We start from the raw sequence: 18,989 nt of genomic DNA, 5'->3' as shown, positions 1-18,989 counted from the left end.
CCAAAATCAAACTAATATCATTCACTGATTTCCTCATATGGTAAGTAGACTTTACATGCCTTTTAAAGTATACAAAAGTATGCATATATGATTTTTATATGATGCCAGTGAACAAGTATATGCTTTTTAGAAATTAAATCTTCACATGTGTATATAATTAGCAGTGGCTTCTGGTAGAGAGATGTGAGTACACACAGAAAGCCTGATAGAGAAATTGGCTAGATGTCATTCATGATTTTTTCCTCTTTCATTCAGTTTGTTTCAATATTCTCAGCTTACTGGGTTGCAAATATTCCTTCTCTAAGTCTTCCTTCCAATTTCTATTTGTAGGACAGGAGTAGGCTGCCAAGGCAGTACATAGTTTTTTGTTTTTTGTTTTTCTCACATTCCTTTAATAACAGCTTAATGATTTACTTGTTTTGAGAGTCATACTATTTTCTCATTTAAGAAATGAGGTAGTTGAAGGGTGAGAAAGGTAAATGACTTGATCAGGATCACCTGACATATCTGGATGTGCAGAATATATTTGGCCATTATGTACAAAATGCCTTTAATATGGATGTTCTTTGCAAATTTTTTTTTTTTTAATTGAAGTGCGTCCTGAGGCAAAGTGTGAATTCTTAGTGGGAATGGGTAGTGGTTGATAAGAAGGTGAGGAGAGGGCTAAAGGCACAGTCCATGAAGCCTATCTTTATCTTGTATATTCTAAAAAAGTGGTGTGAATTTCTAATTCTACTCCCCAATATTGTTATACATGTAGAAGGGTGCTGCGTTGTTTTATGTTATTTTTTCTAAAATATGTTTTTAAATAAAATGATATTCCAAGAAGGGAGGCCTTACACCTCCCACCTCTCCTGCTCTAGGGCCTCACCTACTCACACACCCAGTTTTGTATCCTTAGGATATAGGCAATGCAGGAAATTACGAGAAATATCTTTTTTTCAGACCATCATGCCAGCCCAGAGTGTTCTGGAAAATTGCCAATAGGTTTTATTTTAAAGTATGGTTAGTAGAATGAAATGATGCAGGTTTGTTAACTATATCTAAGAATAGATTTGTCACAGATAACAATCTTAGGATAATTTGAAAGTTAATTTGAAACTTTATTGTTTAACTCTTGGTCAATAAATTGTTGGTGATAGGAATTTTCATAGCTGTGACAAAATTTTATGCTGTTTACTTCTGGGCTAGCAGAGAGGTGAAGGGCCCATGCTTTTGGCTGAATTCTAATAGATGCAGTTAGAAGGTATTGAAAAAGGGAGATTGAACACATCTCTTATTCCTAAATGATTATGTATATTAAAGTGGACTAGAGTTATACAGGCTGGGAAAGAGGGGCCACGTGGAGAAGTAAGGATAGAGGTACTGAAAAGAGTGAAAATCAGATTAACGAACTGTGTCTGCTTGTAAGGTGACAGCTATTCCTTGGGCCACAGTGATGGTAAGTTCTTGTAATGGAGTCTCTGTGCCAGTGAGTATGTCATGTCAGTCTCTAGAGCCCTGAGTTCCACTGCCATATACCACAACTTGTCCCTGGGGATGGAGGCTGAGATAGGTAGAGTCCTGGACCTTCTGTTTCATGTGTCCATTAGAACAACTCTGCCTGTCTCTGTCTTTTTGCCTCTCTCTCTCTCTCTCTCTCTCTCACTTGTAGTATTAAGCATTGTGGCAAATTCTAAATCTCCAGATCTCATTACTCTCATCTGTTGATGTGGTCTTGGTGAGAGTGTGATGTCTCTTCTCTCTCTAAATTTCCACGATTCGATTATGTTTTATGAATCCCAGGAGAGGGAAAAATCAAAGCAGTTTTCCAGAAGAACACAAACAAATTGACTTAGGAACTAAAATAATTGAACACTGATGTCTGAATGCAGTGATATGTAAATTTGGGGAAACTTCTTTCATGTCCTGATATGGAGAATTATATTCTTTCACTTGTGTACCTCTTTTGCATCTGTTACTCTGCAGCACTTAGAGACTGGCAGCCAGTTCCAGACTGCATCATTCTATCCCTTGCTTCTATCTGTTTTCACTATGCACCCTCTGCTTGGGACACCTTTTTTCTGGTGTCACAGCTATACAGGCAGCTCATCCTCCAGGACTGCTTAAACATTATCTTCTTGTTGAAACCTTTCCTAGGACCCTCTTCCTCATTAAGGTTAATGTTGATCAATCTCTCCTCTTTGAATCTTTTACATAAGTTATTGTTGTTTTTATTTTATTTTATTTTATTTTGACATTTTATTTTATATTGGAGTATAGGTGATTAACAATGTTGTGTTAGTTTCAGGTATACAGCAAAGGGATTCAGTTATACATATACATGTAACTATTCTTTTTCAAATTATTTTCCCATTTAGGTTGTAACATAATATTGAACAGAGTTCTCTGTGCTATCAGTTGGTCCTTGTTGGTTATCCATTTTAAATATAGCAGTGTGTACATGTCAATCCCAAACCCCCTAACTATCCCTTTTACTAAGTTTTTTTATTGATTAATTTTACATATGAGGAACTTGAGGCCCAGAGAGGTTAGATAACATGCCCAGGGCCACACAGCTAGTTAAGTAGTGGAGCTAGCAGTCCAAGACAAGTCTACCTGACCCCAAAGCTTATACTATTTCCACTGTCTTGTGAGGGACCTTATATGACTATGTAAGCAGATAGGAATAAAATCAAATTAATGGAGATAGTGACTTTTCTTGTCAAGTTATGGAAGTAGGGCATACTGATTGGAAAATATTTGGGAATATAAAAAAGTTTAAAAAAGAAAAGAAAAACTGTATATTTCTAGCAATTACTTCCTTAGACTCTTTTGCTGTTCTAATTTTGCATAGTTTTCTTTTAATATATATAATGAATATAATTTTGTTTCCTACTTTTCTAACCTAACATATGATAAACAATTTCCATACTATAAAACATTCTACATAAAATAATCTTCAATTTCTACATAAGCATAATATGTGATGAGGGATATGGCATGATTAAATAGTTTCTGAACACTATGGTTATCTTCAATTTTCTCACATTAAGTAGTGTTGCAATGAATATATACATATCTCGTACTATTTTTATTTTCTTAAGATATATTCTTAAAAGTAAAATTAATGAGTCAGAAGCTATGACCATTTTTATGGCTCTTGATAGAAACTGATAAACTTTATACTTGAGCAAATACATGGATATCACAGATCCTAGAAGATTGTAAGCACTCAAGAAATGATACTTATATTTTCAAATTACTTTCCAGAAAGGGAGTAATAGTTTACACTTCCATTCCTCTTATATGAGCACTCTTCTCACAATGAAGTGGCTAGTACTGACTGCTTAAATGTTAACAAACATTTTAAATGTTTTCTTAATTGATGGGTGAAAAATGCTTCCATTGTTATTTTACTTTGAATAAATTATATAGGCCAGAAATGATATCAAACCCCCAATTTGTTTTATGGTTTTCTTTTCAGTGATCACTATTTATTCCTGAATAGAAAATTATGTATGAAATTTCCCATTCCAATTCTGTAATTTTCTTTTAAAAATATTTATCTTCTCTGCTTGGAGATGTACTCTTAACTGGAATGTTCCAAAATGCATTGCTTAGCATTCCTGGATGATTTTAGTAAAATTTTTAGTAACTTTGAAACATATTTACACATTTAATTTTCTGAATTAACTTAAAGACAAAAATAGTTGGACACTTTTCTTATTATTTTTGAGTTAATGTACATAATATTCAAACATTGCTTTGACTGCTAATAACAGAAGATGAGGTGGAACCATCCTGTTTAAAATTATACTCTGAAATTAACTCAGGAATCTTAATTTCAATTTGCCATGGTTAAATCTGAGAAATCATCAATATTCAGCAGTTAATTATAAATAGCCTCATGTTCTTTGATTACCAATTTGTTATTTGGATTTGCATATGTTTAAAGTGTTTAGCTTTGTTTATTACTCTTTTACAAATGTATTTTTCTCTCTAGAGTTTAGGAGTCTTAATATAATTGATGTTTGTAAGATTTCTCGATCAAGGCAGCATTTGTTTAAAATAAAGGTGAAATAGCTATTGTCTTATTGGTTTTTGCAGGTGCAGATGTCAATCTACTTCAGCCTGGATAATTCTCCAGCTAGTAGATGGCCAGATTTCCCCCAACAAATAACTGTGTTCTAAGGCTTTATGTAGATCACTGAGTTTTCCACAGTTGAACTTGCAAATTTATACTCCAACAAATTTGATTCCATGCTAATCCATGACATAGTCTGATCATCCCTATGTAATAAAGTTCTCCTTTCTTATGTGGGAGGAAAACAAATCTCCTGTCTAATACAAACAACATTATCTGTAAAACTGTGATACATCATCATACATGCAAAATCAAAGCCCGTGGTAGGCTAGACTGGCAGATAAGATGAACCACGTCAATTTTCCATCAATCAAATTGTAGTTTATTGTTCAGCTGAACTACCTCAGGCAACACAAATCTAAAAAACTGTCATTTTGGAAACATTACATTTTTTTTCTTGTCACATTATAACCCAAGCTATAGTCATAAAAAAGAATGTCATACCATTACTGACTCATAATATTCCTTCATTTAAGAACAGCTAATTCATCTGTAGATTGGGCTTGGTGCCTACATATAAAGATGATAGCAGTACTGTGTTGTAATATTATCCAACCACATTGCTACTTTAATTATTTCCAAATTAATAGTGACAAAAATATTCAATTAAACAAAATAACCAGATTAAAGGGAAAAATACAATTTTTAATCTATCTAATATTTCATTTGTTTTGTTTGTGTGCAAAAGAAATTGGGCAAAATTTAGTTAAAGATTTGACCTCTGAAGATAGAATAATAACTTTTATTTTTAAAAAATTTTGCAGTAGGGAAAATGTGATTCACCTGTCAGGCTGAACGTTTAACAAAAACAAGCAAAAAAAACTCGAATATCCAGAACGTTAAAAAGCTGATTATATTCTGTCTCCCACAAGTGTATCAATAGATTTTCTGACATTTATTCTGTGAAGTCCCTTGCAGGTTGAGGAATTATCATCGATGCTGTGCATTTTAAAAGCTTTTCTCTCAGTTCATCTTAGTTGTATGAAACAAGCTAATGGCATTTCTATAGCTGGAAATATTTAGTCCAATGCATGCAACAGTGTTGATTGCTTTCCTTTGTGGTATAGGTATTACAATTTGGAAAGTGAGGAGGGAAAATAACTAAATAAATTTTATTCTCAAAATACAATTGTCTCCAAATTGAATGAGATATTTGTGCAAGAATGAACCTTGTTAAAACCATGGTGGTTTCCTGTTGCTATAGACTCATATTTATACTTAAAATGTGTTCATGATTACTTGATGAAGGCATAAACCTGCTCAAGAAATAATACTCATAAATAATACATGCTAAAGCCAAAAGATAATCAGACAAGTTATAAGAATATACCTTCCTCCACAATGTATGTCATTGTTACATTTCATGAAAGGCCACTTAATTGACTACCAGATAAAGGAATAAACCTGCTAAAAGAATAGATTTACTGTGCACTGAGGCAATGCATTTAAGAGGTCTCCACTGAATAAAAAACTAGTTCCACTGGCTGAGCTAAGATGTGTTCTTGAACGCGTTGGGACTTATTAACTGAACTTTTATGTGCCTTTTATGCATCATTTATTTTTGAAAAATCAGGACTTTTCACGATAGCAATTACTTATACACCAAAGTCATGCAAAATTCCTGTGGTTGGTACCACAAAATCTACCCCAAGGAAGGACCTTGCCCTCTTTTTAACACCTCTGGAGTTTAGGACAAAAAAAAAAGGAAGTGGAATAATACCAAAGGAGGTGTATATGGCTCCACTGATTGCTGTAGGTTTTCGGTAAAAAAAAAGTAGCTCGAAGGCCTTACACTAACCCTTCTGTAGATTTTACTTTATGGGCCTGGAAGCAAAAAAAGAAAAAATACTGAATCATTTTTTGCAAATATGATGATGATAATAACACCTAACATTTATTGAGAGCTTACTATTTGCCTAAGCAAATTTGTAACATTTGGTTATTTGTACCATTTTTTGGTGCAAATATGTCTATGTTTGGCAAGACCATAAACGTCTTCATTCTGTCTTATTTAGCCAAGATTTTGTATTTGCCTGCTCTGAAATTCATTCCTCAGAAGTACAAAACCTATTGGCAATAAAGCTCTGTATTTGGTTCAGCTTTGCTATAAAATCCAGTGTTTCTCAACACTGTGTAATTAAATGCAAATGCTAGGTTATAATTATATTATGGGTGTGACTAAAACAGAGTGAAGGAAATTCTTAGTTAAATCTGCTTCTACCTTGTTGTTTCTAGGTTTCCTGTGGTTTCTTCTCTCAACTTTTAAACTGTATTTGATCCAAAGAGTCTAGCGTAACTCTACAAGCCTTCATTAAAGTTTAGCTGAATGTGCAGGTTTTCATAATCCCTTCTGCAGACCCCAGGACAATAAGGATAAAATAGCAGTCTTCTGATGATACATTGTCAAGTTCTGCTCTATTCTCCTGCTTACGTTTTTTCTTTTTCTTTTTCATTTATGGACACACGAGGCTTTGAATGTACCAGCAGTGACTCTGAGATCGGGACTTTTTATAAAAAGCAGTGCCTGATGTGGCTTACTTTTAAATAAGGTTCATACCTTCCGACTCATCCTTCTCTCCCATCACTTCTCCACACCTCAATGCCTGCCACACTCCCTTCCCCCTTCCTCCTCTGTTGCCTTTTTTTTTTTTTTTTGTACAAAGATAGTAGCAATAGTGGCACTGGGAATAATAGTTACCACAAAAATAGAGTGACTGATAATGTTAAAACACAGTCCCATCCAGTCTGACATTTTCTCTCATGAAAGACAATTTAAAAGCTACTGTGAGCATTAGTTACAATAGCCAAGATATGGAAGCAACCTATGTCCATCAACAGATGACTAGATAAAGAAGATGTGGTATATATACATATATGCAATGGACTATTACTCAGTCATATAAAAGAATGAAATTTTGCCACACAGCAGCCTGGATGGACTTGAAGGGCATTACGCTAAGTGAAATAAGTCAGACAGAGAAAGACAAATACTGTATGATATCACTTATATGTGGAATCTAAAAAATACAAAAACTAGTGAATATAGCAAAAAAGCAGCAGACTCACAGATACAGAGAACAAACTAGTGGTTACCAGTGAGGGGGGGCAATATAAGAGTAGGAAATTAAGAGGCACAAATTATTATGTATAAAGTAAGCTAAAGGATATATTGTACAACACAGGGAATATAGCCGATATTTTATAATAACTATAAATGGAGTATAAACTTTAAAAATTGTGAATCACTATATTGTACACTTATATAATATTTCACATCAACTACACTTCAATTTTTTTAAAAAAAGCTACTGAGGACTTCTGTGAAATGTTCAGTGTCAGGTAGAGCAACTTTAGGCCGTTCCTCACTTGCCAACATTTTCTACTGAGGCTTGAGAGGACGAGACATGGGAAAGGGGCTTTCTGAAGGACCCAGTTTCTCAGGAGCATCAGCTGAGTTGGTCTGTTTCAGAGAGTTCACTGCTCTTAAATGCTCAAAATACAGAGCTGGTCAGAAGGTCTTATTTCCTAAATGAGCGAGTGTGAGAGCCAGAGGTGTGGAACGACTTGGTCCATGTCACAAAATCTTTGAGTGATAGACTAATGCCCAGTTCTCTGACCTCAATTTGTGGCCTATTCCTACATACTGATAGTTCTAGAATATTGGCCATTGGCCTGTAGCTGGTCCATGATGAAGGATGTGGTCGTCCCCAGCTAAATGAAGAAAAGCCACAAGAAGGTGAATTTTTTATAGAGCTGACTTCATTTCATTTCAAAGAATGTCTTAAACTTTGGTAGGGCAGTATCTGTTCTTATGTGAAATGGTGGTGAAAGTCGTTTATACTTGTTTTCCCTTTGTTTGTTTTTAAGTGTTGTCTTCTCTTGGTAAAATTAAATTGTTGGCAACTCAAAGGTGGAACTTATATATTTATTCGAAATTTTACTGCCTGATGAAATCTAAAAGTCTGGGAAGCACTACCGTAGACCCTTTCTTTCTCCCTCCCCAGTTCCAGATGGGCACTGCTGTGAATCCCTCCTCCTTCCAGTTTCCTTTTTGGCAGAATATCCACTATGATTCTTGGCCACAGGCTGTGGAAACCTCCATGGGTGGAAGGTTAGCATGGGTGGGTTTACACTCAGCTATACCACCAATTAAGGTGCCATATTTGTCAAGCCATTAGCCTCCTTGGATTTTATTTTTCTTATTATAAAAATGAAAGTGTTGGTCAAGTTAATTTGAGACTTATTTTAGTTCTCTCTTTGTGTGTGTGTGTGTGTGTGTGTGTGTGTGTGTGTGTGTGTTTAGAAGTTTCAAGTTCTGTTTGTGAGGCAGTGCTTATAAAGTAATATTTGGTCAGTTTGGACTATAGAGGCTTGGTGTGAGGACGTAGACATGGGAGAGACATAAAGAGGTAGAAGAATCAGTCTTACTCCCCCAAAGAGAATGAATTCTAACAACCAATATACAGAATTCTGAATTGTTTGCTCTGTTTATTAATGTACCCATGTCCCTTTTCGGTTCTTCCTTTATTCATATTTTGATGCTCAGGCTGTTCATCATTTGCTTACATAAACTAAATCTGAATTTATGCACATTTTAAGTTTTCCCTAATGTATCTCTCTATGTATATATCGTTGCATCGATAGAAAGAACACTGAAATTTGAGTCTGAGATCTGAGTTTAGAATCCAGCTCTGTCATTTAGTTGTTGGGTGGCTCTGAGTGAGTTCTCTGACTTCTCTACCTACATGGAGATAATGCCTTCCTTCAAAGAAACTCTAACAATTAAATTAACATAGATTGTAAACTATAAGGGTCTATATAAATATCAGGCATTAATATTACACATCTGATCTATATTTTACACATGGTACCTGAGATGGATGGATATTATATACATAGGTATGTATATGTATTCCATAATTTTATGTAGTAATTACATGCTTCTGGAATTGATTGATTCTATTTTTATTATAAAAAGTAATCAATAAATCTCTTTTATTATATCTCTTTATTATATAAAGCCCCTGTAAGCTTTTTTCTACATATTTCTCATATTTTGACTTTCTCTCCTAGCTCAGAAGTCACCCAATATCCTTAACTCATTTAAGCTGTTATGGGTCACCTTGTTGTCTGCAAGATAAAACTCAAAGTTTCTTAGCCAGGCATGTCAAACCTTTCATAAATTTATGCCAAAACATATTTCCTGCTTTCTATAACCCAGACACATTTCCAAAACTCTGCCCTTCTAAACACATTATAAGCTGAAATTCCTACCCTCCTACCTCATCTGGCAAAATCTTACTCATTTTATTTCAATCTTCCACTTCTCAACTCTCCTAGGCAGCGTTAGTCTCTCCTCTGTGAACCCCTTGCACTCTCCCTCCCCATATATTTACACTGCAACACACATACACTATATTATAAATATTTATGGTATTACTCCTTCTAAGTGAAGAATAGTATCTTACGAGACTTTTGTCTATCATTGCCTATCAAAGTATCTGGCAGATAGCAAATACTTAGAAAATGTTTGTAGTTATATCAGTACAACTATGACAGTACAAATGTTGCTATTTTGTCATTAATTTTTATCTAGTAAATTTCAACTATGATATGGTCAGGGTCTTTTTTTTCTTTCTTCCTTTTTACTCCTTATCAATAAACATACTAGAATTCGAGCAATCATTTACAATGTAGTATATCTGATCTTATTTCATTGTTAAATCACTGAAATACAGGACTGATTGCTTAAGTTTATCTTAATTGTTCAACTGGATCAATTGGACAGCAATCCAATTACATGGTGAGCAATTTTCAAAAGTTTATTTAGACTCCTATAATAAGGTCATCTTAGCATCTCCTAAGGCTACTCTTCATTATTAAGTGTAGTTGTAGTTAAATACATTACCTTAACTTTTGTACTATTATGTACTTACACTACACCTATGTATGAAATCATAGAAGAGACAGAAAGAGGAAGATAGAAAAAATCCAGGGATTTGTAGATTCCTGAAGAATCTGCATGGTTTTTGAAAGATGTTCAAAGTTAAAATTCATCTTGCCAGCTCACCAACATGCTTTTGCCATGTAAATGAACCAGGTTGTAAAGTAATTAAAGAGTGGAGCAAAGAAGACAATAATGAAAAGTGAATAACAGCAATATAACTATATTGCATAATAATTTGTAACATTCCCATCCACTGAGTTAAATTTGGGTCTATATACAACTATAATTTTCAACTTCTCATTTCTTAAAATGGATTTGGAATGGATTTGAATAGTGATTTCCAGACATTTAAATATTTGTTCCAGCTCAGTTTCTTCTTAATCATCACCTGCTCAATACTAATTGTTGCAAATCAAGTTTGAAGGCCAAGTTGGAAAGAAAATCATATCTTTGTCCTAATTTATTTTTTGGGATTTTTTAACTGGCTTGACTTCTGACTGCTATACAGGGGTGTATGTATGTGTGTTGGGACAGAGGTGGAGTCAATGATTAAAGAATTCTGGTCTGGGTCTCTCTAAGAGTTTCCAAACCTCAAAATCAATGCCTTTAATATGACTGTTTATCCAACCCTTCCAAAAAGCTTCAAATCCTTCATGGAATGTGTGTGAAAGGACAGCACTACTCAGTATTTTATTTATTTATTTGTTTATTCCTCTATAAAGGAACACCTCTGTTGTAGTTCAGATTCCTTGAGAAATGCATGCAGCATGTTTATTGGTAAGTGCTTTGAGGCATAACTTCTGTGAGGGGCTTAAGGAAGCAGAATTGGGCAGAAGGAGAAAAATTGTAATACATTTGACATAGAAGCCATATTAGATCTCATAAAGAGCTCTATGTTGAGTTGAGATGGCCTTTCAGAAATGTCCCAAATGGGGAAAAGGAGTCAGCACTTTGTCCCCTGCATCATCCAGCCATCAGTTATGGGTTTCTCCTCCCTCCACAAATCTTCCCCCTAGTTTAGTTGACATAACTAAGGCAGCTCACTTGGCCAAGGACAATTCCTTAGGAGTAATTAAGTATTAAGTCATGGATAGGTAACGTTTCCAGCATCTGGAGAGATGAGTACTTTGGTCCTCAGGGAAGAGATATCTAGTTCATGCACAAGAGCACCCACTGCAGACTTCAATTTGAGTGTCATCCTTGATGAAATGACTAGGTGGGACCAATAAACATGATAGACTAATTCTGCTTAATACCTATTGATTGTTTCAACTCTAGAATATCCAATTTATACCACTTCTCCATTAGTATATTTGGGCTGCTATAACAAAACATCATAGACTAGGTGGTTTATAAAAAGCAAACATTTATTTCTTACAATTCTGGAGACTGGGAAGTTCAAGATCAAGGCACCAGCAGATTCTGTATCTGGTGAGAGCCTGCTTCCTAGTTCACAGATGGCATCTTCTCACTGTGTCCTCAAATGCTGGAAGGGATAAGGGAGCTCTCTAGGGACTCTTAGGGCTCCACCATCATGACTTAATCACCTCCCAAAGGCTCCATCTCCAGATACCATCATATTGGGGAATGAGTTTCCACATATGAACTCTGGGGGGAATACGAACATTCAGTGTGTTGCAGATGGAAAGTTCTTAAAGGCTGAGTTAGATCTATTCTATTATTGTTTTTTTATTTCTTTGAATCTGTCCCATGATGAATAGCTGAGTGACTATATACATAAATGTACAATTATATATATATATATAATTATATATATATAATTATATATATATATATATTATAATCTGTTAATTATATATCTAATTTGAAAGTGCTATACTGATGGATTTGGAGACAGAGGAAGAAGCCACAAGCCTATAAACACCCAGTGGCCTCTAAAAGCTGGAAAAGGCAAGGTAATGGATTCTCACAAGGAACTTCTGAAAGGAATGCAGCCATACCAACACTTTGATCTTAGCCCAGTGAGAATGATTTTGGACTTTTGACCTCCAGTACTGTAAGAAATGATGTTTTAAACCACTAAATTTGTGGCAATTTGTTACAGCAGCAATAGGAAACTAATACAATGGGTTTTGCCTGTTTGAAAGTATGTACTGGGGTTTCTATGCTTCTATAACCATTTGACTATACTTGTAATTTCTTGTAATGTTTTTCAATGTCCAAATAAGGAATAAGACTTATTAGTCAACAAATCCATTAAAATATACATGTAGACACATAGGTAGATAGATAGATATGAATCTCATAGATGGAAATGTTTTTAGTTTGATAGATATTTTATGTTTATAGTACTTGGTGTTCTTAAAGTTTGAAACAAAATTTTATAATCATAAGATTTAACATATAAATCTGGATTTACAGCTTTCTTTAAAAAAACAAAAGTCAACACTGGGCTTAGATTTCCAGGTGGCAAAATCTTTTTGGAGTTGAGTGGTAGCTGTGTTTGTGAGCTAAAACATGACCTCTCTAGATGGCCGTGCTCTCTACTGACTCACACAGGTATGGTTATGCACTTAGGCAGTTGCCTGGTCTACCACACCCAGCCTCGCTTAGTTAAGGTGCTGCATCTTCCTTTTATTTAGTTGCTAGTTTTATGTGAAATGGCTTGTTGACTTAGCCTTGTTAAGAAGAGTTGAAAATTATAAATAAAAATGCTATGTGTAAATTTGTTTTATATTAATTCCTGGAAATAACTATTCTCTTTAATTCTACTTCTAGTTCCATACCTTCTAATTAAAACAGGAAACTGTTTTCTTATTCTTTATTATGGATTCATGTTTCTAGTTAAAATGGTGTCTAGGATTTGGATATGGGATGGGGAAGGATGTCAAAGGTAGAATTTGCTGTAATATTTTTAAGCAACAAATCCACCAACAACTTTCTCTGAAAACTTCATGTTGAAGGCCTTCATGAATGTCTGAGTTTGAAAGGTGGCCTCATGTAGTTATGAGTGTGGACTCCAGAGTTAGCCTGCCTAAGTTCAAATCCAAGATCCATCCACTGATTTGGAGCCACCAAAATCTAAGTTGTGTGTCTTTGCTCAAGTTACTTAATTTTTCTGTCCTTCAATTTCTTCATCTGCAAATGAAGGTAATAATACCTGCCTCATGGTTGAGCATTAAATTAGTTGATATCTGTAGATCATTTAGAACAGACATGACACAGAGCAAGTATTTACACAGCACCTACTTGTACTATTTACCAGCCTTTAGCCTGGTAAATCATCTAGTACCTGTGTCCTTCTTTGATTCTAACCAGCAGGCCACGTGTCTAGCCAACAACCCAAAGTATGTATTTATCACTAAACATGGCAGTTTACTCATCTGTCAATCTAAGCTCACATTTAGTGTAAAAAAAGTAAACAAATGATAAAGTGAAGATTAGGAAGAATTGATAATTCCCAGGAGACCAAGTGCTATTCTTGGTACAAAAGTTACTCACTGTTCCAAGATGGGATACTTTTGAGATTACCTGGTCACTGCAACCTCTGTCTGACTTTCCAGTTGGGATTTTATATGGTATGAGAGAATAATTTTTATGAAATAAGTATAAGGTAATTCATAGCAAGCATGATAAACTGCCTATTTACACACATGTGTATGTACATGTATGTGAATATCTACACATACACATATATTTGGTCAACTAATCATGAGCAAGATGGGATGAATGCATAATTTATCTTATTTTTCAGATGGCAAAGAGTGAACCAAAAGATAATTAAAGTAATATACCATGCTATCTACAAAATAGAAAGCTTAAGAGTTTCCCCACAAATGTCTCCCTATAACATTAAAAAATAAATAAACCTCTACAAAACATATTATTAACTTGGGTCAAATAAGTTTAGATTTTCATATAAATTGAAGTCATAATTTATTCTAGAAATGCATGTGCCCATGATGACTTTTTTTTCACTCTTCCTTTTAGAATTTCTGCTTCTGAGGATTTCCCATAAAACTATGAAATTTTTAATTTAGATTAACCACATACCACATAATCTAACCACTTTCTTTTCTTTAATCTAGATAACTAGTTTCTGAGATGTTCTTACAAACTCTGTAAGCCTATTGCAATAGAGGGACTTTTCATTTTATTTTTTATTTTGTGATTTACAATAATATGTCTGGAGTCAGGGACAGAGTTAATGTGGTGAGTGCGTTTGGATTTTGTATACTTTGGACTGGTGATTCCCTGGAATTCACTCAGTGCGTTTGAGATATAAAAATGTAGCAGAAGCGGGAAAAAGCCTTTGTGTGTTCCCTTAGCCTTAAAACATTCGCAGTCCACTAGGCTGAGTGGGGTTGTTTTGGGTTTTTTTTTTTTTTCTTTGATTTGTTGTGCACATAATAAAACTGAATTTAAAGTGATAGCTTTCAAGTAACGTCTACTTTTAGTACATTATTTTAGGTGTCTGTCATATGGCTGAAATAATGTAACTGAATGTATAATTTGTCTTCTTTAAAAATGGGTGATTTTAGGTATAGGAGTCAAAGACTAATCTGAAGTAATTTATAAATAAAAATCTGGGGTCCACATGTTTCTTGGCTGTACAACTTGGAAGAAGACAGTCTTTTAAGTGTTTGTTGTGTAATCTTCTATATCTGGAGATTTTTAACTTTGGTTATGAGCCTTAGCTTTATTTCATTTAATAAGACCATAATGTTCTATTAAAGGTAGAGGTACAGAAAAATCTGTCATTACCTTTATTACCAGAACAGACATGACAATTGTTACTTATTTATAAGAATATGACTGGTTCTCCCTGCCATCTATGGAATCTTTAAAAAAATTTAAAAGCTTCCATGCATACATTAGGGATACAAAATTACTTATATGGAGGTTATAAGACTTACTTTATAATTTGTAGCAAAAAATTTTTAAAGTTCTGACATTCATATAAAATAAATTGTTCTTTTAATTCCCAGGCTAGCTGCTTTATCACAGACAGTAGACATAAAGAGATGGGGCAGTAGATACCCTACTTGTTAAGAGTTAGTGTCAGAGAAGACAGAGGAGAAAGAGCTAGTTTTAAGAGTCCCTGAATTCTGGATAATTTATGCTTCTAAAAATACTCCATTATTAGATTATCTTGACTTTAGGAAACTAGAATTTTCATCAATAACCCTAACAGTGATGTGCTTTTATAATGTGAGGAAATAGCCTCAAAGAAGTTAATTAACATGAACAGCTTTAGCAGCCACAAAGTTTCAGAGGTTTTTCCCTGTTTTCTGAACTAATAAAATGTATATAAATTAAGATGGAATTATTTTGGACAATGTTTTCATCTTTGTCATATAAGTAATAGATCTTACACTCACAGTAAGTTCTTTTTACTCAGGGTGTTTCAATTCTTGTGGCTCCAGTAATACACCAGAGAGAAACATAACTACAAAAATGTCAAAATAACTTTTGGTACCTTTAACAAAGTGCATGAAAGAAAGATGATTCAAAAAAAAAAAAAAAGGCTGAGCTTTCTGGTAATTTATTTTAACTAATTCAGTCTTTACTAAAGATTGAGTTAAGAATTCAAAACTAAACTTGGCATCTTATGGACATGGTAGAAAGAAAACTAATGAAAAAATATTTAAGCAAATTACAACTTAGAAATGTCTTAAACAATTTCTTGTTCATGGCGCTTTTCACTAGACTCTGAATTTTGACATAGTATAGTCTACAGTAGCTTTCAATAAAGATACATGCAACTGACACACAATAAAATAATATTGTTTTGCATACTGAGCAACAGAAAAAAATAGGTTTTTCGTAAAGGATGAGTGATTCTTACATCCAACTAAGCACTCAAAATGCTGGATCTCATTGTGATGAGGGAAACAAAGTCAAAACAAAAAAATCCCATACTTTCGGCTATTTAATTTCTAATATTCTGTTACTTTGCTGTTAACCCATTTATTATTTATAGTAGGTTTCAAGGACATAAAAAATGCAAAACATGAAAATGATTGAAAAGACTCATCATAAAATGCAGACTGGATATAGTAGGAAGTAAAGATAACAGAGTACTAAGACATAAGAAGAATATAGAAGGGTACATGACTGCAGCTACCAAATAGTCAAAAACAGGTGCTGTGACATAATGATGTCAGCAAGTTGGAGGCATAAGAGATTGAGTTTATTTGAAAAATTTGGATTGAAATGATCAGGGAGAGTGTATGGTCCAGATATAACTAGAACACTTAGTGACTGCATCACAGTGGACATAAGGGCATGAAATTTAGATGCTAGTGTCTAGTACGGATGACTCACAAATATGATGGTTTCACCAGGGGCTGGCAAGATTTGAAATGGGCCAGAAGATTTTACCAGTCTCCAGAATCTTAATGGGTAAGAGGATGGCAGCACCTGAGAGTGTTCAGGTGGTATAGCCTATGGCCAGGGACCCCCAAGAAAACTAGGAGGATAATAAGCTTTAAAGATCTTAAGACTGAAGCACCTCCTCAACTTAGAGGACAGATTGAGTGAGTAAGTACATAAATAAGCAAGTCTTAGGCCACATAGATTCTGTTGCCTGAAAGGATGTCTCAGCTCTCCTGAACTTAGGCAGTTAATCATGTGTAAGAGATATACCACAGGTTTTCTACTCAAGAAAGTTTGCTCCCTGAGTGGATCCAGTTATTCATGACTGCTGTTCAATGAAGGACCAAGCTGTTGATCTAGTAGGCCTAACTCAGTGTCTACCTTCTTGCCTTGATATGTCAGTGTGGTTCCTTCAAGATTCAGACAGACATTAAGACAGAATTAGTCATGAAAGAGATTGGTGGAAATTTCTGTAAGAATAAAGGGAGAGGGAGCAGGAAAAGGCAAAGAGACCTCTCTGACCTCAATGCATGTGTGATACCTTAGAATAGAGAGCAAAAGAAGGTTTGGTTAGAGTGAAACTGAGTCCACAGGGAGGCTCAGAAAATCATGACCAGGTCGATGGGAGGTTCCAAAGCAAAGGTGGCGGGTTTGAGTAGTGCTGCCTTGGGCCTACTTGGCCTGCTCTAGGACCTCCATCTCCAGTGCTCAGTCATGGTTACGAGCAGGGCTAGAATAGCATAGCTTCAGTATTAAAGCCATAGCTGATGGATGAGTGGCAGCTAGAGGTCATCAGTGGACTCTGCTGGTGTAGCATGTTCCCTCAAAGGCTACCACACTTACTGCGACATACCTCCCTAACTTCAAACACTAAGCCCTCTGGCACACTATGGATGGTCCCAGAGCAAACTGCATGGTATCCTCAGAATCTGAGCAATGCAGTTAGAGGTCAGATCTCTGGTCATCTTCAGCTATGGAATTTTCATTCTGTGAGTCATTCAACAAATATTAATTGAGTACATGCTACTTCCCTGGCACCGAGGATACAGCAGCACACAAATCAGAGTGAACACCGTGAGGACTGTACATTTAAATCCCATTATTCTCATTCCCATCCTTCATGTCATTGTTATATAGTTTCAACTATTTTTAACTTTTAAAAATTTATTATTTTTACTGATTTTTAGTGTTTATTTAGCTTTTCCTTTTTTTCCCCTCAGCATTGTTTGATGTATCTTACTGCCTTCTGTGTTCATTTATTTCCTTTGAATTAATGAAGCGTGTACTTCAATAATTTTTCAGTGACGAACTGTGTAGAAAATTTTACCCTTCTGTGAGAAAAATGTTTTTACTTTTGAATGGTAGTTTATCTGGGTATAAATTTCTTATCTGATCGCTATTTGTTCTTGGCAGTTTGACATTGCTATTTCTGTCATTGCCTCTGTTATTGCGGCTGAGAATCTGCTGTCTGTATGATTGTTGTTTCCTTATTAAATCTGCCTTTTAATTCTCACTAATTTTAATATTTTTGTCTTTGTTAATTTTCAGTTTCACTAGATACATGAGTGTGGATTTACTTTTATTTACCCAACACATGATTTGTATGCTTTTATATCTGAGTATGTGTATGTTTCTTCAATTCTGTGAATTTTCAATCTTTATTTCCTTGATACCATTTTCTTTATTCACTTCTTTTAACCATCTACTAAATAGATATTGTATCTACTTATTCAGTCTTTCAAACACCTCCAACTTTTTCATATTTTTCATGACTTGAACTAGGTAACTTTCTCAGACAAATCTTCCAATACTGATTTACTCTTTAGCTGTATTTAATCTGGTATTTAAATCATTTATTTAAATGATTTAAATACACTGAGTTTCTAATTTCAGTGATCTTTTTCTAGAAACTCCACTCTTGCCCATAGTGTGCTGATCTTTCACTAGATGTTTGAATTCTTTTATATCTTTAATTAATATTTATATAATATTATCTTTCAGATAATTTACTTCATATTCTAAGAGTATTAATGTTAAATATCATAACTCCTTTTTATTGTGTAGTTTGTTTTTAAACCTCTGTTTCAATTTCCTCATCTCTAATGTTTGAGCAATGATAGTAAGTTCATCAGAAAGTTGTTGTATTAAGTGAATATCTGAAGTTCTTAGAATAATCCTTTACATACAATAACTAACTTCAAGCATTAGCTATTCTTATTCATTATTACTACTTCTACAGCTATTATTAACTTAGTGGTTCTCAAATTTGGTATTCTACGGAAGCATAAAAAAGAAAAAAATAGGGAACTGGAATAAGGTATCCAGCATTTCAGTGACAGTAGAAAAATAATTACTACCATCTACTACCAAGTATATGAGATAAGTATTTTAAGACACAAAAAGAGAACAAAAATGGCTTTATACAAAACTCCTTACAATGTATTTATTATTCTGTTCCACCACGGAGCAGTAGAAACTGTCAAGAAATAACACCAGTCTGAGATGTGAGAATCATTGTTTTAAACATCACTGACTGAAAGACAGGACAAATTGCACACCCAGGGTGTTTTACAATAG

This window comes from Lipotes vexillifer, unplaced genomic scaffold (assembly GCF_000442215.2).
Source record: "Lipotes vexillifer unplaced genomic scaffold, Lipotes_vexillifer_v1.1 scaffold493, whole genome shotgun sequence".
Classification (NCBI taxonomy): domain Eukaryota; kingdom Metazoa; phylum Chordata; class Mammalia; order Artiodactyla; family Lipotidae; genus Lipotes; species Lipotes vexillifer.
This window is presented reverse-complemented; position numbering follows the sequence as displayed.